Here is a 23,943-nt window from a genome sequence, read left to right on the forward strand (position 1 = left end):
CCTAACTTTCTCCAATCACCACCGATCATCCAACAGACTCTCAGAAATCGTTTCGGTGATAAAAATTGACGAATTTTATTTCAACTACATAAGAAGGGTGTCTTTCATTTTCACGTCAAGTTAGTGTTCGGTAAGACGGACGGAAGTGCTATCTTCTGCATGATTTCCTGGTTGCGTTTTGGAATACATAACAAACACGTTTTCAGGTTTGAAATTGAAAGAAAAAGGTGCCATTTTATTTAAAGGTAATGATCTTATTGGATCTCGAGGGGATAATACTTCTTACGGCTGTTTTGTCTGAAACGAAGTCAATTTTTGCGCACTTACGATTTCTATAGGTCTCGTTTGCATACAAGTAGGCGGCATTGTGCTGTTCTAGCTGTTTCAGTGATTTTATCTTATAGAGCAGATTAGATAATTTTGAAACAAACTCGATTTCGAAAGTTCGAGAGTTACAGCGCTCTTCGCTATCACGACAGTACGGATACGACCCTCAGAGTTTCAAACTGGCAAGCACCTCACTTTTCCTAACACGGCTGAACTTCGTTTCCGTTCGAGAGGATTGCGGCAGACTGCGGGGGCATATTTAGCAACACAAAAGAAATCCGTTGTGATGATGACGAGGTCTCGGTGCCCCCGCACGGAACCGCGGGGAGTCGACGAAAAAATATAGGCCAAAATTAGGATGACCGACTTAAACTGATTACGTGTCCCCTCGGCGGGATGAAGCGGAGCCCAACGGCTTTCCTAGCCGCGAGACTCTTATCAATTAAGAGTAATTTTTCAAAAAAAGCTGATCAAACGAACTTAAATCAAGTTGCATTAAATCGCTCGTTTATCATCCGGGGTCATTTGTTACACTTGAATGGCCCCCTTCCGTCCGTGGGTCGGCTCTGCATGCGTTGCACGTATTACAGTGTTGCCATCTTGACAATGGGAATATGAGGAGAATAATAATTGAAAATGGGTCAATCGTTGAATCTGCTATACGAAAATTAGAAAAAATACCTAAAAACCAATTTGAAAGAGGGATTTGACCTCAGGACAGAGGAGGAAGAAATTTACGGTTTTCAGCTCCAGTTCCCCCCCCCCTTTTTCAATTGATTAAAACATAGGAGACTACAATATATTTACAAATATTAACCGTAACTACTTTTCTCTATATTTCCTGGATATTTTTCATTTGCCCACAGATCCCGGCATTCCTTAGTTTTTATTGGCCCTAGACACCATGATTTCAATGATGTAGATGAAAGGGAGGGTATCGATGGGGGCCGTTTTCGCCCCTCCCCCCTCCCCACCTGAATTTCCTCAACTCTGCGAATTTTTGCACATTGAAAGTTCTCTAATGACGGAATGCATCATGATTTGATCATTTCCGGTATCTTTTCGGGTCTACTGGCCTAAACATGGAACAGAAGGCCGATCGATTTCTGCAAAAATAGTATACTTTTCGACTTTCAACCGAAAAAAACGCATTTGGCGCCAAAATCGGCCTTCAGCCCTATGAATAAGCCAGTATTGGACCCTGAAGGAGACCGGAAATTACCAAATCATGGCATTCCGTAACATATAGGCCTTCAATGAGCAAAAAATCGCAGAGTTGAGAAAATTCAGGGTGAGCCCGAAAACGGCCCTTGTCGATACCCCTCCTTTTCTTTTTAAAAAAAAGAACACAACTTGATTTCAAAAATGCCGGTTCTGCTCTCTTCCAAAACATAAACCTCACTTCTTGCGCCTCCAGTGCTCCCATTTCCCGGAACTAGTTCCGAATTTCGGAACTTTTGAGATATTCTTGAATTTTCCCGGAACTTTTGAAATTCTCGAAAAGTTCCGGATCTTTTGCATTTTTTGGAACTTTTGAAAAAAATCTTAAAAGAATCCCGGAACTTTTGCCGGTCATGGAATGGGAGAAATTGCAACAAAATAGTTCCGAATTCCGGAACTATTGACGGCCATGGAATGGCAGGAATTCTAACAAAATAGTTCCGAATTCCGGAACTTTCGACGGCCGGCCGTGGAACGAGAGCACCGCCTCTGGCCGGGTGTGGATCCGACAACATCCCGGCGACGAACACTTGAGCGGGGCGTGGTCGTGGCGGCGAGGCTGAGCTTACGCGAAGATGATCGCACATCACATCACTCACCCACGCGCGCGGGCCTTATCAATCTGTGCAAATTCGCAGCGCGCCCTCAAATTTGAGATTGCGCCGCCCGGGTCTCCGGCCCCCGCCCCCCACCCCCGCCCTCGAGTACCGGCGTCGCACCGGGACGGAATGACCCGAATTCAAGTCGACGTCGTCGTCGTCACCACCGGTTGATTTACGGTTCCTTGTCATGAACCGGCCACGTTCCCACCGCCGCCGACCATTGCCAGCTCATCGCTTTCTTACTCGATTTGGGATGAATCGAGAGATCGACTGTACAGAGACTCGAAGATAAGGAGGAAGATTAAGAGGAATAGAAAGAAAAAAAGAAGAGCCGGGAGAAGAACTGAAGGAGAAAAGGAAGAAGAAGGAGACTTTCTTATCCCCCTTATTTCACCACTTTTCTTCTTCTTTTTCTACTCTCTCTCGAGAGGACCAAGATCGATTCGGTGGCGAGTTCCCGGGGGATCGAAAAGTGAGAAGAGGGCTTTAAATTTGATGACCTCGTTTTCTTCTCTTTTTTGGACAGGACTCGGCTGTTTTAGATTCACTGGCTTGCTATAATTGGACGGAACTAATGGAGAAAGTCATACCTGCAAGAGGAGTTATGAAAAAAGTATCATGTGTGCGATAGCTTTAGACTTCTTACGAGTACAGCCGTCGGATGGAAACGCATGAAAATCAGAAAACGAAGAAAAAGATGTATAAAAACGGAGGAGGGAAAGAGAACTGAGGAGTAAGAGCGAAAGAAGCGGAGATAGTGGGAAAAGAAGAGGTAGAAGAAGGGCTAAAGAAGAGGAAGAAGAGGAGGGGAATACGGAGAACAAGAAATTTTCCTTTCTCTTTCTCCTGCTCTTCTTCCTCTCCCCCTCCTTATATTTTTTTCTCTATTCCATTCAATCTTCCTCCTCATCTTCGAGTCTCTATTCCTGCCCCTTCTCATCCGAATCCTTTTAGCTTCTCCTCCTCTTCTTCTACCCCTCCTCCTTCTCCTAATCCCCAGTTCATCCCCATCGGACATGAGCTAGGGGTCCTAGATCTGCGTTCGTCAGACTAGATTAAATGCCCAGTCCTCAAGGCAAAATATAAGACAAGGGTTTTTACTTTCTTTCCCTGAAAAAGCATTTTCTAATCACTGAAGTTGGTGCGAAGCCCCAACAGTGCATTTTTGGCCAAATATGGCTGCGGTGATAGCAGGGGGAAAGGGGGTTAAATTTAAGCCACCCGAACCCTCCTGCAATTACACGCCAAGACTGATTCGGTGACAACGTCATTCTTGCGTCAATCGATGCATTGATGTTACAAAAACGCTCCAATGTAAACAAGAAGCTGTCCTCGAGTCCGAATTCTATATTGTGTGTTAATGGCATTACTGCATCATGAATTTGTTGCTAATTCATCATTGATCATTTTAAGATACATCAGCCACGGGCACTCTTGAACTTGTTCAAACATCTGTCGGCGAGGTTATATGTTCATGGACTTATGAGGGATTATTAAACGGAATGACGCAGCCACTTAGACAACATTTTGCAATTTGAAACTACAATTCCTGGCTCACCCGTGAAAACACTTGTGTGCAGGAGGAAAATACTGGTACATACCGATGACTTCCAAAACGAGCCAGAAATTGTAGCTCCTAATTGCAAAATGAAGTCGACTTAATCGGTCTGATGTACACATTTTGATGGGTGTTTACAAACTTGATGAGCAAAGATATCCTGGAAGAAAAAAACCTCAACTTCGGGTCCCATACACGAAGTTTTTTTCTCCGTGCAAACTGTGTCAAAAATAAACTTGACAACCAGCAGTAGATTCCTGCGTCGCAGGAGAAGGAGGGTGGACAAACTGCAGGGGTGCATGCACGGATTAGTTTCCGACTTAACCGCCCGCAAGAAGGTGAGGAGGGGGGGGGGGGGGGGTTCGACGACTGCGCGGCCGACTCCAGAATAGGGGTTTCTGTGTCCCTTTCGAGAGACGGCGTTGCAGGGATAGAATGAGAGAAAGAGGTCACAATTTTGTCCTATTCTAAACCAATATTCAAATCAAGTCATAATAAAGCCGGCCAGCTCCTCGATTGTTGAATCGTTATCGAATGACCTTGATCGATATATAGCATTGTTAAGATAGGGGTTTATCGATTGGAAGCATTCGATAACGATTCAACAATCGACCCGCAGGTTGACTCTAGAAGTCTAAACCAATGGGTCCCGGGTTCGAATCCCGGTGGTGGCGACAAATTTTCAATGACCTGACGAGTGGATTTGCAGAAACAGACTCCACTCGGCCTTAATCCCTGAAAATTTGAAGCCTGGAGTAGGGATGTGTACTAACCCTAACCCGATGCTCATTCAAGGATGCAGCATCCTCTAATGGATTAAAAACCTCAATAACTCTTTAAAAAAAAACCAAAGTAATAATAATATTTAAACGATTACAACAATTCAACTTCGAGGTCAAGAACTGCCGGAAAACCCTGAAAAAGTCAGAAATTTAAAAATAATAAACACTGGAAAAAAAACACATTGGATCTCGAGTCCAGACTCTTGAAAACATCGACAAGAAAAAATACTCTTGATTCAATCGGATTTTTGCCTAAATCAAGAACCGAGCCTCTTAATTTGAGCGGATTTCCTTTTGATTTAAGCAAAAATCTGATTGATACTCTTGATTCAATGTTTTCAAGAGTCTGGACTCTAGATCCAATGTGTTTTTTTTTTCCAGTGAAAAAATTCAGAACTCGATTGAAACATTTTTTTCTAATTCCAAACAGATTGAAGAAGATCAAGCAAATTTTCGAAATTCAGATTTAAATCTGCGGAAGTGGACACACCGGTAACGGCAACCCGGGTACGAGGACCTCAATGAATCCTTAATTGAAAGGTTAAAAGGGTGCAGGCAATGCACTCAAGGCCTACGAGAACGGATGTGCCCGTGCCCTCCCCCCCCCCCCCCCCAACCCCCGCGGTCGGCCTCGGTCGCTCACCCGCCAAGTATACGGGGGGCCATGCAGATGACTCCATCTGCAACTCATCGAAAGCAGCGAAAATGTATCACAGGCCTCAAAGTTACTTTCGGGGTACACCGCGCGGTTTACCCCTCAAGGTGAATCTGTGCGCCGGAAGTGAACAAGCATCGAGGTGTCGAACAGATTTTACGGAGGTGCTTTCGCACTTTTAAAGAAAATTCATTCGATAACTCGATTCTTGTACACTTCCGATGTTTATAGACTTTGAAGTTGGCTGACGAGCGACGTGTAGACACCTTATTTTCTCAATGCATGTGCAAGCAAAAAGAACGCAGAATCAGTTTATGGAGAAAAATTTTCTTGGTGGGAAGAATGAAAATTTAACTCACGATACACCAGCGCTCACTTCACGGCCGCGAGCAGATCATTGAAACTGATAGTTAAGCGATAGACAAAGAGGATACGGAGTAAATGGAGCGACCCTATTGATGGAGGCGAGAGGTTGCAATAGATAAAGGGGGTAAGTACTCGTAAAAAACTGACTAACGGATAGAGGCCTTATAATTGGACCACATTTTGCAATTTGGAACTATAAATTCCAGCCCGGTTTAAAAACAACGTATGTGCCATTAGTTTCTCTATGCACATAAGTGTTTTTCCAGAAGAGCCAGAATTTATAGTTCCAAATTGCAAAATGCAGTCCAATTAGTCCGTCATTTTCCCCTTTAGTCTATAATAAGCACTCGTTTTCTTGCAGAAAAACCAGTATGATCGCTCCATTTTCCCGCTGTCTATAGCTTAGTGTATCAGATGTATTGATCAGCCACTGGTCTTGAAAGAAAGTCTCCTGACACTCACCTGAAACAAACAATTAAATTATTAATTAAAGTCGCATAAATTAATTGTAATTATACAATACATATGGTATATATTTAATATAATTTTTAGCCCTTAGCCCTCGGCGCGGCGGTCGGCGTGCAACACATATTAGCGCCTACAAGACTGCATGAATACTTCACGCATTGCGCCAAACACAATGCGGACAGCAGCGGTCGGCGAGAAATACATAACGCCTACAAGACTGTAGAAAAACTTCACGCATTGCGCCAAACACAGTACGGTCAGCGCGGCGGCAGAAGTTAAAATTATTAAACCACATTATGTTTGTTCTTTCATAATTTTTTCATTCAATACACATAAATGGAAGGCGTTGTCCACACAAAAATAGGTTTACGGAACTTGACATTCGCGCGAAGTTCCGTGAACTTTTTCTAGTAGTTTTGACAGGGCTTTGACAAAAAATGTGTCCAACACGAGTGAACGCGTCTTATGCATTCCTCCCCCTCCGACACGTTTACTTGATGGTTTGTATTGATGTTTCAAAACGAATGAGAAGGGGGCGGCAAAATACAGGCGGCCCATGGGCGGCAAGTAGGTAAATCCGGCCCTGATGAACGTTAAGAGGCGCCGTTATTGCACCGGAGAGAGTATTTTCTCGGCCACGATCATGTGGTGAGAACTGATCGTGTCGAATCCGATTTGGAAAGGGAGCCAACACTAAAACGGCATCCCTTCCGGTTGGTCGTGTCCGGCGAGTTTGACGCAGTGCTGATGCTGATAGGAATAATTGAAAGGAGATCGCATCGCGGAGATAAGTCCACTCCGGTGGTGGGCGATCTGTCCTAACCTCCATGCCCGCCATTAACCTTTTAATTACCCGGCCCAAGTCGGGGAATACGCAGATTCCAGATTCTGTGGGCCAGGTTGCCGATGCTGAGCGAAAACGCTCGAATTTCATTAAAGAGACATTCAGGAAGAGGGTTCTCCTCCGCTAAATCCGTTCAAAATGTTAGCAGGAAAAAATTGTCGCTGAATCTTCAGCAGGCCGATTTTTGTAATTTGGTATTTGTCGCAAGAACAAGAAACGCACCGCGAAGTTATTATATGCAACAAAATCAAAATCTTTAAGTTCAACGGTAATTCGCTTTTCTCCCAGTTTTGGGTTTTCCCAGGGAGGGGGGGGGGGGGGCAGAAAGTTCTTAGCCTTCTCATATTTAAAACCCCTTTTTCTTCAAAAATGTCCAAAATTGATTTATATACAGCCCCGTACGTATAAATGGACCACTAGACAAGATACGAATTTAAGCATTCTGATACATGTTCACAACTGTAAGCAATTTTCTTCAGCTGAGCCAAAGCGTCAAGATTGAAGTTACCAGATTTTTATATCGCAGAGACTGTCATGATAACGTCTAGCGCACGATGTGAATCACGCAGAGTATTGAGTTTTCATGAGCGGGTGGTTTGAATTCACGCATGAATAATCATCAAATATCTTTGGAAGGAGTTGATTTCGGTAATTTTCGTTGTGCGCGTCGTATTTTACGTGAAATTTTAGTTAAGAAACGTGTATCAAAATTCTGAAATTCATACCTTGTCTAGTGGTCCATTGCCGCGAATTTGAGGAACACGCGTAATATTTACCACGATATTACGAAAAACGCTTACTTTTGACCCGGCGATTTCACGAAAAAAGCGTGATTTTTACCGCAACTTTTGGAATAATACCACGATTTTGCTAGCTTTTCCACACGAAAATGCCGTTTCAGACCTCCCCATTTTCACACGCGATCGATCGAGACCCGCCCGGTCGCGTGGTCGAGAAGTTTTTGCACCTCTGCGTTTTCCCTACCGTCCCTAACTTCCCCTGACATCTCCCTGACTTGCCCGGATTTCCTGGTCGCTAGACACCTAGTAATACAGGATGTTCTTACCAGCATTATAATCATCTTCCAAATTCCTTTAATATGCAGTAAAAAAACATTGCCTTCAATTAAGTTTGATGGGGTCTTTGGTTTTGATATTTTTTAGCTTTTAATCGTTTATTACAATCCCTTGCTTCTCATGGTTCATCCTCGTCGAAATTTTTACATTTCCGCAACCGCTAAACTTACAGATTTCTCCTGTTATTTTTACGAACGCGGCGTCGCGGCCGCATATCGGCTCGCGCCGCGCCGCGCCGGGTGGGGGAGCCGCGGACTTGAATGGACCACAGTGGACCGGACAGGGGCCCAAGCACCCCGGGCACCGGCACAAAAGGAACGATCGTATCGATGAAATAGTAGCGATCGCACGCCGCGCCGGGAGATGACCGTCCTAACGGCTACCGTTCTTCCAACGAGACAAGGTTGCCCTGTTGCGTGGTGAAACGAACTTATTCCTGCCGCCTCACCGAAGAGAGCAATAGCGACCGAAATTTCGAGCTCTTTCTTTCTTCAAAACTGGGATGATGTAATTGAGGAGTTAGGTGCAAAAACGGCCCGAGTAGCAACTCGACCGCTGTTCCACAAAACATGCGATTGAATATTTCATTATGGTACCAGTTTGTTCCCTTATCAGGTATGCGTTTCACGCCGACCGCTGCTGACCACACTCTTTGGTGCAACGCGTGAAGTATTCATGTAGTCTTGTAGGCGCTATGCGTTTCAAGCCGATTGCAGCTGACCGCTGAGTGTTAGACGCAATGCGTGTAGTATTCATGCAGTCTTGTAGGCGCTATATGTTTCATGCCGACCGCCGCGCTGCTCCGTTCCAAGTCAAACTGCGTGTTTGGTTTCTCTCTTAACTCGATTCATTAGAGGTGTTGTCTTTTGTATTACCGAAAGACGACGAAATTAGAAATTACTATACTTTTACTCTCAGGAAGTGAGAGATTTTGTCGCCTTTTCTCGTTTGTAATTTATTTTCTGAATCCGATTGTTTTCTCTCATTTTTTGATACCTACATTGAAAAAAATTGCAAAATTTGCCGCCCCCTACAGCCGCCGTGGGCCGCGACCCATGTGGCCACCCCCTTAATCCAGCACTGATCTCCAAATTTAAGTTGCCACGATTGAAATACAGAAAGATATTGTTGAAAATGAGAAATAAAAGAAACAGAAAGGGTGGGCTCCGGCTATTTTTGCATAGAACGGCTGATTTGAGAAGTACATTTTGCGGTTCATGAACTCGCAGAAACTGCACTTATTACGCACCCAGGGTGTCTACTAAAACAAACTGGCCGAAAATCAGTCTATTTACAGTGCTTTTTCAGTACATTTTCAAGAAATTCAGCACCTACTTGACAGAAAAATTCAGTACTTTTTCAGTATCTTTAACTGACGAAATTTCAAAAATTTGAATTTCCCGCTCAACTTGCGACAAAAATGAAACAAATTCCGGACTTCCTTGCGAAATTTCCGCACTTTTTCAGTGCTTCCGGACCGCCCTGGAAAAATCAGTACTATTTCCAGACTTTCCGGACTTGGAGACACCCTGCGCACCTTGTCATGCGAGCCCTTCGATTTACGTTGATACGTGCAGACTTGGCAGAGAGACATTTCCTCTTCTTCTCAAAAACGAACTTTTTACAGAAGAAAGTTCTGCAACATTCGAATAATGATACAATGTTCCTGGCTGGCGGATCTGCTACCGAGACCGAGCGCGATCACCCGTTAGCTCACCCAGTGGCGTGGCGTGAATAATCGATTATCGATATCTCGCCATTTGAAGCTATGGTAAAGAATCGATTACTAAGGTGTTCGCTGCGAACACCCTGATAATCGATCTTTTTTCATAGGTTTAAATGGCATAACAATCGATACATCGCAATGCACGCCACGCCACTGAGCTCACCCTGTTCGGCGCGTCCGGCCGGGTCCGGGAGATGAGCGATAAACATCAGAAATCGCGCCATGACAAAGCATCGATGGCCGGCCATTAACGAGGCCGAATCAGATGGCTATCTCTTTTATGACCCCACCGAGGGAAGGGGGTGGGAGGGAGAGAGGGGAGGCTATTAGCGTAAAGTGACACACGCCCCTCGCGAAGGTTTCCCCGGCGCGAAACCGCGCGGTCAGCGTTGACGAGCTTTCGTCGGTGATCAATCACTCGGGGGAAGTGACCAAGGCTAAGGAAAAGAGCAGTGTGTCCATTCGAACGTCGCAACATTTCTCCCGATGGAATATTTAATTTTGGGAAAAGGACCCTGCGGGTCGATTACTGACATTGAAAGCCAAAGCTGTAGACAAGGAAGACGAAAGGGACATGGAGGGATCCTATTTTGCCGTGCTAAGGAAAAACGCCGTGTGAACATTCAATAATTGCCAAATTTCCCCGGATAAAACATGTACTTCTGAGGAAAGTTGCGCATATTTTTCCTTGAAATTTTCAGATATTTTAGATTTAATTGAGTACAAAATTGACTGAAAAATTTGAAGAATTATGTTAAACAGTTTTAGAAAATAAATAGAAAATGCACCGCCCAGTGACGTCGTCTGGCGGTATTTCCCATTTAAACACACGTATTTAAGCAGATTAGATCATTTCGTCATATCTTCTCCAATAATTGCTCAATTCATGAACCAAGGGTATCCTCGTGTTTAATTCACTCAGTTGTTTCCACTAATTCACGAAATTCATCAAATTTCAGACACCTGCAAATTCTCTATTTATGCCAACGTCTTCGGGTCTCCTCGATGTTTCCATGCCGGGAACGGACCGAGGGTGAGACGACAGCGCAGCGCAGCGGCGTGGAATCGGAACACACGGGAAGACTCATTGTTTCTCACTCGGTGATGTCGGTGGATGAACGTCAACGACTCAATTACTCGCGTTATTGCGATCGGCAAGGCGCGGCCGGGATGGCTGCAATCGCGGTCCAAAGATGAATGGGCAGATGAATAGCAACAACCCACGTGGGGAGGGGGAGGGGGTAGGGATAATTAGTGGGCCATTATGCCATTCTGCGGGGGGGGGGGGGGAGGACAAGGGGCCGGATGCGGGCTGCGGTCGGGTCGTCGTCGCTCGATCGAAATGTAACCGATGCAAGTGTAAGCGTGGCAATTACATCGTTACACCATTACGCTCGCGCCGCGCCGCCGTGCCGTGCCACATCGACATCCAGTCTAGGAATACCAATTATCCCGACTCCGTCCACCGGCAGCGGCAGCGTTCCGATACCGTCCCGTCGACACGTGTCCAGAATCGCACCTAACTCACAGCCTTTCCCCTCTTGATTTCGGTAAGGAGCTTTTCCATGCTACAGGTATTCGCGATTTAAGTACTTCATACGAGGGAAATTTCGGTGGAGAGACACGATGGTCATGGGAAAAATTATTTGGAGGCCTAGCGGCCTAGCCCCCCCTGGATTTTGAAATAATATGATTTGGCAGCTTGTCTGGTATGGTCATGTGCAACAGATGCTAGATGATAGGTTGCCTAAGAAGGTTCTGGATTGGGTCCCCCCTGGCAGAAAACGTAGAGGACGCCCTGCCGTGGATTGAGGGAATAAGGCAGGAAATGAGGAGATTCAATCTGCCGGAGGAGCTCTGACAGGATCGCTATCAGTGTCGGTTGGGTGTCGCAGAGCGCACAGAAGCGCTATACGAACGACTAACAAGTCGCTCTTGTAGCGCTAACAGTTAGTAGTATCATTATTTGGCCCCTCCTAGAATATTGGAACTTCAATTTCAGCCCTAAATTTCCGTGCAAGATTTTACATCGGATGAAATGCTTGAAGCGTGGATCACCGTGGACTGCTGCAACTCCATTCGTATCCGTATCCTCTTTCTCCCCTCAGCCTAGAGTGCCTGTAGAAAGGAGAGTGTGGCGACTGAGGCACTGGAGGATCTATTTCTGATTGGTTTCACACTGGAGAAAAACTCTCTAGAATCTGCAGTCCAAACTCTTAAAAAAATTGACAAAATAATGAACTCTAGATTCAATCCGAAATCTCCTTACATTAAGATTATTGACCCTCGATTCAAGCAAAACTCCCATTACCATGGTAAAAATTGGCAGTAGAATATAAGTTCCAAAATACCATAGACCTACAGCCGGCTGTAAGATTTCAAATAGCTTCTATAGCCGGCTATACAATCTCTTATAGCCTTTTATAGCCGATGGCGATTAAGCAACAGCCAGGTGATAAAGTGTATGCTAAACGTTACTAATTACGGATGCTAGGACTTAGTGAGTTTTTGGAATACTGCTCTCTTTTTGGGCCGTAGTATCTTGATTTATTTTGCGAGGAAAGCTCCGTACTTTTGATGGCTGCCTGCCATTACTAATATATTAGAGCGCCTTCAGTTTCGTATGATACTGTGCAATACCTCTGGTGTGAAATAGTTGCTTCAAGCGCCGTCGCAGGCGGGCAGCCAGCGCGGAACCCGCATTGGCGCCTACAAACCTAACAGGGATACTTCACGCGTGGCGCATTGCGTGAAGTATCCCTGTTAGGTTTGTAGGCGCCAGTGCGTCGCCGCTCCGCTTTGTGTTATGCTCTAATATTTAATCTGGCGGAGTCAGCGTTATTCAACTCATGATTTTGAAATGTTTGCACATCCTGTATGGATTATTCTCATTTTAATTGATGAAAAAAAAAATATGTATTAAAGGAAAATATACCGTGTGTTTTGTAAATATTACGGTGGTTCCGTATCAAACTTAATGATTTCCAAAGCACACGAATTTCTATACACAATTTCTTATAGTCTTTTATAACCGATGGCGAAAAAGCAACAGCCAGGCGATAAAGTGTAAAGCCCGACTATATAAACTATAGCCCGGCTGCATAATTTTTTATCGCTTCGTATAGCCCGGCGGTATAATTTTCTCCGCATTCTACAGCCAGCTATATGATTTTCTGTAGCCTTCTTTAGCCGGCTATAAGAGTTCCTATGGTATTTTGAAACGCAGCTCTTATCGCCAATTTTTACCAGGGTAAATCAAGAGTATTTTTTTGGGTCAAATTTTCAAGAAGCCGGGCTTTAAGATCCAAGAGACTATTTTTTCCAGTGCATCATCTCACATTTTATTGATATCTAAGGAACCATAACATGGTAGACATTACATGCAAATGAGCTAAACTGACAAAAAATGAGGGTTGACTTGCTCGCATCATCGGGACTGGCTCAAATTACATCGTTAGGCGCATTTCCTCAGGTTTGAAACCAATTCTATGCATAGTAACAAAATCTTTCCGAGCTTTTTTGCCATATGAATCGGCTGAACAGAATACAAATCTCAGCAACCACCAAGAAGGTGTTTTCAAGAGTTGCTGGTGGAGCCCCGAAATGAGAAATTTCCACCTGTCGCCGCGAGGCCGGTGGAGTTTATTTGTCTCTGTTCCCTCTACGCACCTCCTCCGGTCCGCGGATGAATGATCTTCTGATTGAGGAGGAGATCCGTGCCACGGTCGATTGGCGATCTGCGAGACAGCGAGTGTCGATTGAGCGATTAGGCGCGGGTCGTTGGGCGCCAGATTCTTCGCGACTGATCATGAGAATCCTCCAGAACAGGGAAGCTGTCGGTTGCGCTCGAGAATCGTTCTCGACGAACGAAATGAAAAGTAAATCATCCGCAGCCGAAAAAGGAAAAATATAATAAAAGGAAGAAAGTGGAAATTAATCATCCGTGTATCTGTTTATTCTAAGTGTTTCCTCTTCCTCTGGCTTTGTCTTTCTGGGCGAGTGAAATTCGTCCCGAAGTTCATTTGGACGAACACTTCATCGGGACAAATTGACACTCTACTTGCCTCGTAGTGAGTGACAGGTGTGAAAACTTCTCCTTTCGGGCTCCATCACTGTATCCTTCAAACAGACTTTATTTAGCAATGGCCAATGAGGAACCACTATTTCTGGCTTATCTACCAAAGCTTTTAGCTGCAAAAAGGGAACTGATGGCGAAAATTTATGTCGGACGTCGAAAAAATGCTTACCTCTATAGCAACGTTTCAAAGTCTTCGATTGTCTTTCATTTCTTTGATAAAAAATTAGCCAACTCATATTTTTGGATACTTCTGAATGAATGAAAAAAACACACAAGTGTCCATTTTCAACGTCAGTATCAGAGAAACGCCTTTTCTACTTCTAGTTAAACCATTGCCATGATGTTTCCGTTATAAGATCCAGAAATATTGGTTTCATCTTGAAAAATACAAACCAAATCATCTCCTTTCTAAGAGTGTTGAGCGATTCGTGTGTACATCAAGCCGTCGATTGGTAAACCTGATGAGCAGTGCTCAACCTGTGGCTAAAAAGTCGGAGAGTGAGATGCGATTGAAGAAGAATGATTTCCGCTGTCTACAAGCAGGGCTGGTGACAACTTTTGCAAAACAAAAATCAGGAACTTTTTAAGGATTCCTCATTCGCAAAATCAGAGATTTCTCAGAGTCTTTTGAGGCTTTCCAAAGGTGCCGTTCCAAAAAGTTAAAAAAAAACGCCTTAAAGACCGGAGGAGTCCCAAGATTGGGCAACTTGGCTGGCAGGGTGACCGGGGGGGGGGGGGGGGGGGGACTTGTACCGTTTTTAGCTCTCGTAATGGCGTGCGTAACCGTCGCGGAGCGATAATAACTGAATATTAGGAGACAGACAGACGTAACATAAACAAAAACAAGCTGCTCGTATAGCGCGTTCATAACTCTTTCCACGGAGGAAAAAGATAATTTTTTCGCGACGTTGCGGTTTGGATGCGAGTAAAATGTATTCTGAGTTTTGTAGTAAATTCTCCGACGAATATTGATGGAGTAATTAACTTATTGAATTATTTGGGGAAAAAATGACGGCGCGGCGCTTCGGAATGGAATATATAGACAGAGGTAACTCTACTTTTTCCACGATTGCATTAACGAAATTAGAGAAAATATAATTGACTCTTAATGCTGAGGAAAATTACCCGCCTGAAGCTTTCTGGACACAAATAAAAGGAAACGATTGGAACCGACCAAATAACGAAGACAAAATGTCCAACCTCCAGAATAAAAGTGTGCTAGAAACGCGTGGCGCAACTAGAATTCGACTCCAAAATTGGTCATTATTTTGATGTTATGACAAATAATGAAATTCTGAGAGTCATACGTTTTGACAGCGTGTCTCCATAAAAATTCAAACTAATAATCAGTTTTGGATGTTCAATATGAAAGGCTGAAACTTGATTACGATTTTAGCTCAAGGGATTCCAATGAGTGCAAGGTAGAGGTGGATGCAACGCCGGAGGAGGTAGCGCCTACAAGACTGCATGGATACTTCACGCATTACGCCAAGAACAGCGCAGTCAGCGTGAAACGCATAGCGCCTACTAGACTTCATGAATACTTCACGCTTTGCGCCAAACACAGTGTGTTCGCGGCGGCGCGGCGGAAATTAAAATTATTAAACCACATTCATGTTTGTTCTTGCATAATTTTTACGTTCATTTCTTACAAATGGAAGGTGTTGTTCATACAGAGATAGGTTTACGGAACTTAACTTTCGCGCAAAGCTCCGAGAACTTTTGCTAGTAAAGTTGACAGGGCTTTCGCAAAAAATGTGTCCAATACGAGTAAACGCGTGTTATGCACCCCTCCCCCTCCGGCACGTTCACTTGATGGTTTTTATTGATGTTTCAAAACGAATAAGAAGGGGACGGCAAAATACAGGCTGCCCATGGGCGGCATGAGAGTAAATCCGGCCCTGTTCCAGGGCATGACATTCCCAAATTATATGCAACTTTACACCCTTGATTGTCTCATTAAAATCCGATTTTGTTGATCAACCTAGGAAAATTACAGTGCTGAAACTTTTTCCTCGTCTAACTACGGTCTCTCCTCCCGCGGATTGTCATAAATCTTCAAAATTACTTTTTGTCGGCGCTGCCGGCTTTCAAGGCGGCCGAACCAAACGGATGGCCGTGAAAAAGACCGACCCCGAGATGTAATTTTCGTGGAATTCAAAATTATCCAAGACGAAACCATGTTACTGAAAACTGGGTCAATGCTGACCGCCAAAGGTCAGTGTACTATCAGCGAGCGTATAGCTCCCAAGCATGATAAAAGTTGTTCTATCTCGAGGCTATCGTCACAGGCATGCGCCTAACAGCTGCTTGTTAGCGAATCGAGACAAACAGACCGATTACGCTATGCTATTTTTATCAAAATAACGGATCTTCAAATTTTAGACGAAATATACAGCGGCTTCTCTTAGGCGCTTTCCACTTGTATCCGGCAATCAGTGTTCGAAACTCACATGCGCCAATGCGCCTAAGAAATCGGTCATGGCGCCTAAAAAAAGAAGGCTTTGCGCCAACGTGGCCCCTAAAAATTGCCCCTCCCCCCTCCAAAAAAATCCTAATTTTTCCGTTTCGTGATTTTTCGAAATTTCCCCCCAAGTTACTGTCACAAGTTCTGTAACTAAAACATCTTGCGTCCAACTTTTCACTAAATACGCCGTGGTACATGGGCTGAAAGTCAATTTGGCACCTAAAACATCTTGAATGGCCCCTAAAAATCGAGCTCGATGCGCCACATGGCTCCTAAAACTCAAAGGTGAGTTTCGAACACTGCCGGAAATACTGTCGTTATACCGACGAGGACAGAAACTCCCGAAATTTCAAAATTGAGTTTCCTTCAAAATTCGACAAATCTAATTCCTTAAAACTTCATTTTTGCGCTAACTGTTCTCTTTGGTAACACAGCGAAGTAGAGCCGTTTTGAGGGCAATGATTCTGCGTGCAAATAATGAAGAACGCCGTACGATCTTCATTATTTGTTCTTCAGGCGTTACCTTTCCCTACCTCTCGATAAAGTAATAATTAAATGGGGCCCCTCTTTCCGTCTTTCCCCACACGATTTGTGCATTAACGACCGATATTACGTTAAAGAGGAGTTGAAATTTCATCTTTGATCGGAGGTCTTTCTGACCCTGCTCTACCACAGTGATGAAAAAATTGGTGTTCTTGTGTGAAACACAAATTTTGTGTTGATTTTGGTACAGTTTGCGATGAATTTAGGGCAGAAAACAATGGAGAGACTTGGAAAATGCATTCCTCCGATTGCGACGTTGGTACTCACCACTCGTCTTTAATAAATTTCCTCAAGGAAACCAGCTGGCATTTTCTCTTGAAATTGTCAACCGAAGGCTAGGATTATTTTGTGTTTTACTTCCCGTATTAACTAAACTTTTGTGTTGATTTTTCTCTCTGTGTAGATAAATTCACCATCAAGTCCTCTTCTCCGGGGAGTGCACAATGGGTGGGGAGAGAAGGGGGCTATCGCACCACTAACTGCGGACATGGGCCCAAATATCCTACACAGAGAGAAAACTCAACGCAAAAGTTTGGTCAATACGGGGAGTAAAACACAAAAATAATGATCCACGTCTTCGGTTGACTCAGGGGTTTCCCAGTAGTCTCTCCATGGTTTTCTGAGCTAAATTCACCACAAACTGCACCAAACCCAACGCAGACTTTGGGTTGGTTTGTGTTCCACCACCTGTATTAACCAAAAGGAACACAAATATTTTGATCAGTGTAGATCCGGCCATGATTCCAGTTTACCCGGCGCACTATGGTCTGAGGGCGCCGAATTGTGGCCATAAATCAGGAAATGATCAGAATATCATGAAATTTGGTGTACTTATGTTTTTTGGGTCGCTGAATTCAAATTTGACCTTAGTTTTACAAAATTCTTAAATCCAAGATGGCGGCAGGCCCTTGAAACCAAAAAATTAGAAGAAAAGCCAAAATATGATTAGAATACCAAATTGAATGTCAGTTTAATGTTTTGAAGGTTGTCTCACTATAATATGAAATCTATTTTTCAATGATCAAGAGGTTATCAGGGCAGAAGCCCCAAAAATACGTATTTAATCCAGAAAAATAAGAGGAGAAGAAATGATTGAAATTGAATCAAGTCAGTACTATGTTTTTCGGTCTATTGATCCTGACTGGAGCGTAAGTTAAAAAAATTGCACATTCAATATGGTGATATTCGTGTTAGCAAGACATATGGCATTAGCCCTTTAGGGCGCCCCCTCCCCGAACCAAAAATTGTCCCTAAAAATTTTCATTTCTAGCGATTTTTTAAAAATAATTTACTCTTTGATCATCAAACCCTGCTAGCAAAGTTTTCTAGATATACTCAATACTACTTAGACCTAAATAGCTTTGACATTCTTATACTCATTGGAGGCTGTCAACCATTCTGCGCTGATTTTCATGGTTAGAATTATTATAAAGATTCTAGGCCTAATGAATCGTGGCCAAAAATCCGATTTTTGAAAGTACTAAAATCTGGCAATCGAGCATATAATCCTTATCTACATCCTTTAGTAGGTGTGAAATGACCTATCAAATCTTATGTAATTGTTTTTACGATCAGATACATGGTGGCGAACTTCACATCCTCCGAGGTAAGTAAACAAACGTGAGAATTTAAAGTGCACGTTATCGTGTATTGCCTTGTGTCGTTTTGTGATAAGTTGGCGTAAATCCCCGATCAAATATGGACAAGAAAGGTGAAAGTAAGTACTTTTTGATGGTTTAATCGTTTTTATTATTAAGATTAATTTTATGACCACCATGAGACTCCAAAGTTTTGTCCTAATTTAGGCAAAAAATTGCCTTCACCTTAAGTTTTAGTTATCACTAACACGAGCTAACACGTTCTTATCAGTGCAAGAATGTAGCTCATAATGTTCCTCTAACAGCATATCATAGGTTTTTTTGCATCTTTTTGCCTCTGGGGCCTTCAGACCCAGACCCAGATCAGACCCTAAAACCTTGCGGATTACCATTCTCGGGTTGCCTAGCCAGAAATTGAACTCGGAACCTGTTGATCTTAAAGCCAGCACTCCAACCACTACGCACCACAGCGGGCCGAGTTAATAAATTTGTATTATGTATACAGGCTAAAGAATAAAAAAAAAACCTAAGTTTTATCCACCATTTGTCGTTTTTCCGGAGAAAATATTATTTTGCTTAAAAATGAGGTTTTTTGCAAAAAAAATTTATTTTCCGGAAATCTGGCAAGTGCTGGAAAAAAACTGATATCATTTTCGGATTCAGCAGCCAAAAATACATATGAATCACCCTATATCAAACGTTGACCTTGTCTCATCTCTCTTATCTCCTTCTGCAATGAAATCAGATTGCGCAGAAAATCGTATAAGTCCTTCACTAAAATGACCAAAAAAGGCCCCAGACGCAAAAATACGCAAAAAAACCTGTGATATCCTGTTAGAGGAACATATGAGCAACATTTTTGCACAAATGAGAACGTGTTACCTCGTGTTACTGGTAACTAAAACTTAAGGTGAAGGCAATTTTTTGCCTAAATTAGGACAAAACTTTGGAGTCTCATGGTGATCATAAAATTAATCTTAATAATAAAAACGATTAAACCATCAAAAAGTACTTACTTTCACCTTTCTTTTCCATATTTGATCGGGGATTTACGCCAACTTATCACCAAACGACACAAGGCAAGACACGATAACGTGCACATTAAATTCTCACGTTTGTTTACTTACCTCGAGGATGTGAAGTTCGCCACCATGTATCTGATCGTAAAAACAATTACAGAAGGTTTGATGGGTCATTTCACACCTACTAAAGGATGTAGATAAGGATTATATGCTTGATTGCCAGATTTTCGTACTTTCAAAAATCGGATTTTTGGCCACAATTCGGCGCCCCCAGACCATAGTGCGGCGGCGAGGGGTTCCATGTTCCCATTCCCGTTACAAAGAGATTGATAAAACATGCACCTGTTCGGCGCTTTTGAAATCGTCTCCAACGGTTTTGGCATCTGATTGAACTCTTGCCGCTCATGCATAGCGGCCGAGAGTGTCATGTGACAATAATAGCTCATTGAATGAACTCATGCCATAGGGTGCAGTCATTGAGCCGGCTCAACCGCGATACGATTGGATTACGGCTGCCAAACGCAGCGCCCGATGAATTTCACGGTGGATAATCGTCGATATATTCGGTCGGTTTGGTCAACTACGGCCTACGTGAGGAGGCAAAAACCCAAACTTCGTCCGAGCCCTAAATTTATGAGAGAAAGACTAAATTTTTAACGTAAAATCAACATTTTAAATATCGTTGAAAAATCGATGTAGTCTTCGAGGAAAACTTGAAATGCAGGGAACGAGGTTCTACGGCACCATGGGATTCACGATTCACCACCGAAATTTTACGAGAAACACGACGGTGAAACTGAGTATTTTTTCAAAGTAAATTCCCGACTAACTCGCGGAACGCAAGGTACGTTTATCTACAGGGTATGAAACAGGCTGGCCAAAAATCAGTACTTTTCCGGTACTTTTTCAGTACATTCTCCAGACATTCATTACCTCTTCAACAGAAAAATTCAGTACTTTTTCAGTACCTCCAACTGACGAAGTTCGAAAAATTTCAAAAATTTGACTTTCTCGCTCAAATTTTTTCAAAAAAAATCCGGACCTTCTTGCTGAATTTCCGCACTTTTTCAGTACTTCTGGACCACTCTTGAAAAATCAGTACTATTTCTGTACTTTCCGGAAATTCCGGACTTGTAGACACCCTGTTCCTCAGCACAGCAGCATAATCAGATGTCATTCATGGACGGTCGCTGAACGGAAGGGGGAAATATTTCGATCAATTTCATGAAATCCCCTACAATTTTTCGGTGGAATTCCTCCAACTTTCCCGGTTGCCGGACCCTGTGACGACCGGAGACGTTCGACCCGAGTTGACCCGCGTGCGCGTCCAGTGCCGCGCGCGTCCGGGGCCGGCGACGCCAACGCAGTGGGCCGGAATCCGGACGGCACGGGATATAAATAAACGGAAACGAACGACCAACGAGTGGCGGCAACGACCAATACCCGACGTCATCCAGAACCGCGCAACCACGCCGCGGAAAAACGCCCTATCAACATTCCTGCCTTGCCCAATTTCTTCTCATCAAATACCAGAGTGTCTACTAAAACAGGCTGGTCAAAAATAAGTACATTTACAGTGCTTTTTCAGTACATTCTCGAGAAATACAGTACCTCTTTCAACAGAAAAATTCCGTACTTTTCCAGTACCTCCATTTGACGAAATTAGAAAAATTTCAAAAATTTGAACAAGAAATTAAAAAAAATTCCGGACCTTTTTGCGGAATTTACGCACTTTTTCAGTTCTTCACGGCCGCCCCCACAAAGTCAGTACTATTTCCGGACTTGTAGACACCCTGAATACCAATTTCCTATAATGTCTTTTGCCTATAATGCCTATTTCCTAGTTCAAAATTGGTCCGGAGACAATTCAATTTTTCAGAGTATTCCGGGGGTGGCCCCCAAACCCTCTTTGCAGCCGTATAACTCCCCTGAGCCCTTCTTTGGAGCTGTACAGTTCCGCAAATCCTCCTTGAACGGTTGTCTTTTTATACCCTCCCAAATCAACCTTGATGTGGTGTCCTTCGGGTACCCCATGAAAAGTTCCGCCCCTTCAAGTTACCGATCTCTTCGTAACCAAGGTGGTTCACCGAAGGAAACATATTTTATCGGGAGAAATTCGGCAACATCGGTGTGTTCGTGCGGCGATTTTCCTGAGCACGAGAGCGCGGGTCTCGAGCCACGGTATGCATATGCTCGCGCCCGCTGCCCATCGGCATCGGGCCCGGCTAAAATTAACGCCACCGGCCACCGGCCAACGGCCGATCCGCCGACCGCCCCGTTTCGCTATTCCGCCGTCCAATATCAAGTTCAAAAACACCCGACGTTCGATTATCATCGAGGCACTCTCTCTCTCTCTCGCCCTTTCTCTGCCTAGCTTTCTTCCTCCTCGTCGCTCTGTCACCTCGTATTCTGCCGCGTTACCGAAAAGATCGATAAGTAACGTCCAAAATTTACGAAATTAAGTCATTAACAAAAGTAGACTAATCTAGAGTCCTTTTACATACTGAGAGTCAAGACATCCCACCTCATGGAGTCACAAACGGGAATAAATATTACATAAATTGGCAGTTTTTCGTAATCTTTAATAGGTTCAATCTCAAATTCCTTTCTCCGTTCCTTCTCTCATTCCGTTTGTTCCTTGTCGAACACGTTATTCCCCGGTCCATTCTACATTATAATCTTTGCAATAGGTGAAAATGTAATCTTTGTTCCCGTTTGTGACACTGTGGAGGCCTAAAATACGGGAACCATTCAAAAATGGATTCACGTTGTCTTGACTCTCAGTATAAAGGAACTCTAGACTAATCTAATTTGAATGACTGGTTCAGCTGAAATAGCGTAATTTGTCGTACTTGTGGGAAACTTTCAGAAACTAAGAGGGTTGTAAAAGAACAGAAAATGTGCAAAAATGGACGGAATTTCAGACAAAACAGCGTAGAGGTGTCGGCACCTAAGTTGACGGCAAATACGGACATACCTCGAGCACAAATAGTTGCATCCAGGATTCCAGGCGTTGCGGTGCCTTAAAGATACCCAGAACGCCTTCAATTTGGTGGTATGCAATATGGACATCCATCGAGCACGAATAGTTGCATCCGGACGTTATCATCAGAAAGAAGGCTTGCATTCCTTTGGGGACAATTTTAGGGAGAACCGAGATTTCGTTTCAAAATGTGTCATTGAAAGTCACTGACATCCTGATTTTAGGAACATCCTCTCCTCCCACTCTCCCTGCTCATTCCACGACCGTTACGCGGACTCGAATGCAGCTGGACGGTAAAAATATCGCACGACAAAAGAACCGAGAGAACTCGTAGAATCCCTTATTTCAAAGTGAAACACAAGACTTCGCGAAGTTACAGAATCACTTTTAACGTATAACGAAGCGGAGCGTGCGATAATTCGTCACACGTGAAACATCCGCGTGTTTTGCTGAATTCGTAACGCGACTGACCAACGCCTGCACGACTCAACAACGGCTCGTTGACATCAAAGGATTATTCATGCTGAAATGACGCCATGCAATTTGCATCGGAGGCAAGGATTTTTAAGGAGTGACCCAGCTCTGGAGAAAGAAAAATGGAAGAGAAAGGGAAAAGTATTAGGAAATAAAAAGGACAGAAACTTATACGAACAAGAATGATTTCCTCCTCTGCGGGTAAATGTATTCACTTATTCTGCCGTGCGAAGGAAAAGCGCCGTAGGAACATTCGAAAGTTGCCAAATTTCCTTTGATAAAATGGTCATCTTGGAGGAAAATTATGAATATTTTTCCTTTAAATTTTCAGGAACTTTAGATCAAAATACGAACAAATTTGAAGGAAAATATTCACAAGTTTTCGGGGATTTCTTGTTTTATTAAAGACAATTTGGCAACGCCTGATGGCACATACGGCGTTTTTCCTTAGCACGGCAGTATTGTATACTTTTAGAAATCTCGAAGCTGAATCTGGACAGCATATCACCGCGGAGCCTATTTCACCGACGAAAATCCCGAGTGATATGAATAAGGAGTTATAATTCCATAAAAAAACCGACATCGTTCTGTGAGAGCGCACTTCACGCCGCAAAAAGAGCATATTTCGCTACGCTTTGTCACTCAGGTTTGTCGGGAAAAATATTGACCCCAGAGTGATAAATGCACTCTACGGATTCTGCTGTGAGAGTTGTAACAGTATACATTAAAATTTAAGCTGAACTGAAAGGACAGATGCGTTTTTACGGTGGAATCCTGGGCATGGGATGGTGGTGTGGTCATTTTTGGGGGTGAGGAAATGAGGAGGGGGAACTTTATAAAAATCTCGAGAAATATACTAGAATTATTGATCGAAATTTCTCGACATGAAGTTCTAAGTCAGAATTGAGAGAGGGGGACTCAAAAAGTAGTAGTGGTCAAAACGAATAAATCCCTGTCGTGTGACAACAACCTAACGCAATTTTCAGTATAGTTTTATTTTCTTTGTATCTTGGGTATCTAAGGAAAATTTTGTAATGGTATTTAGACCCCCAGGTCTGAACCATTAGGTATTTTCTTCACTTAGTAATAATGCAAATAGGATACAAGTTTCTCAGCCGCTTGTAAATTCCTTTCATCCTACCTTTATGTACAC

The 23,943-nt window shown here is 43.4% G+C and overlaps 1 protein-coding gene across 9 annotated transcripts in view; it reads right to left on the reverse strand.

The window, feature by feature from the left end:
• Positions 1 to 23,943, reverse strand: part of Unc-115a (actin binding LIM protein Uncoordinated 115a) — a 150,086-nt gene that overhangs the window by 59,189 nt on the left and 66,954 nt on the right. The gene's annotated exons all lie outside the window — the stretch shown is intronic.

Source organism: Bemisia tabaci, chromosome 4 (assembly GCF_918797505.1).
Source record: "Bemisia tabaci chromosome 4, PGI_BMITA_v3".
Taxonomy (NCBI): Eukaryota; Metazoa; Arthropoda; class Insecta; order Hemiptera; family Aleyrodidae; genus Bemisia; species Bemisia tabaci.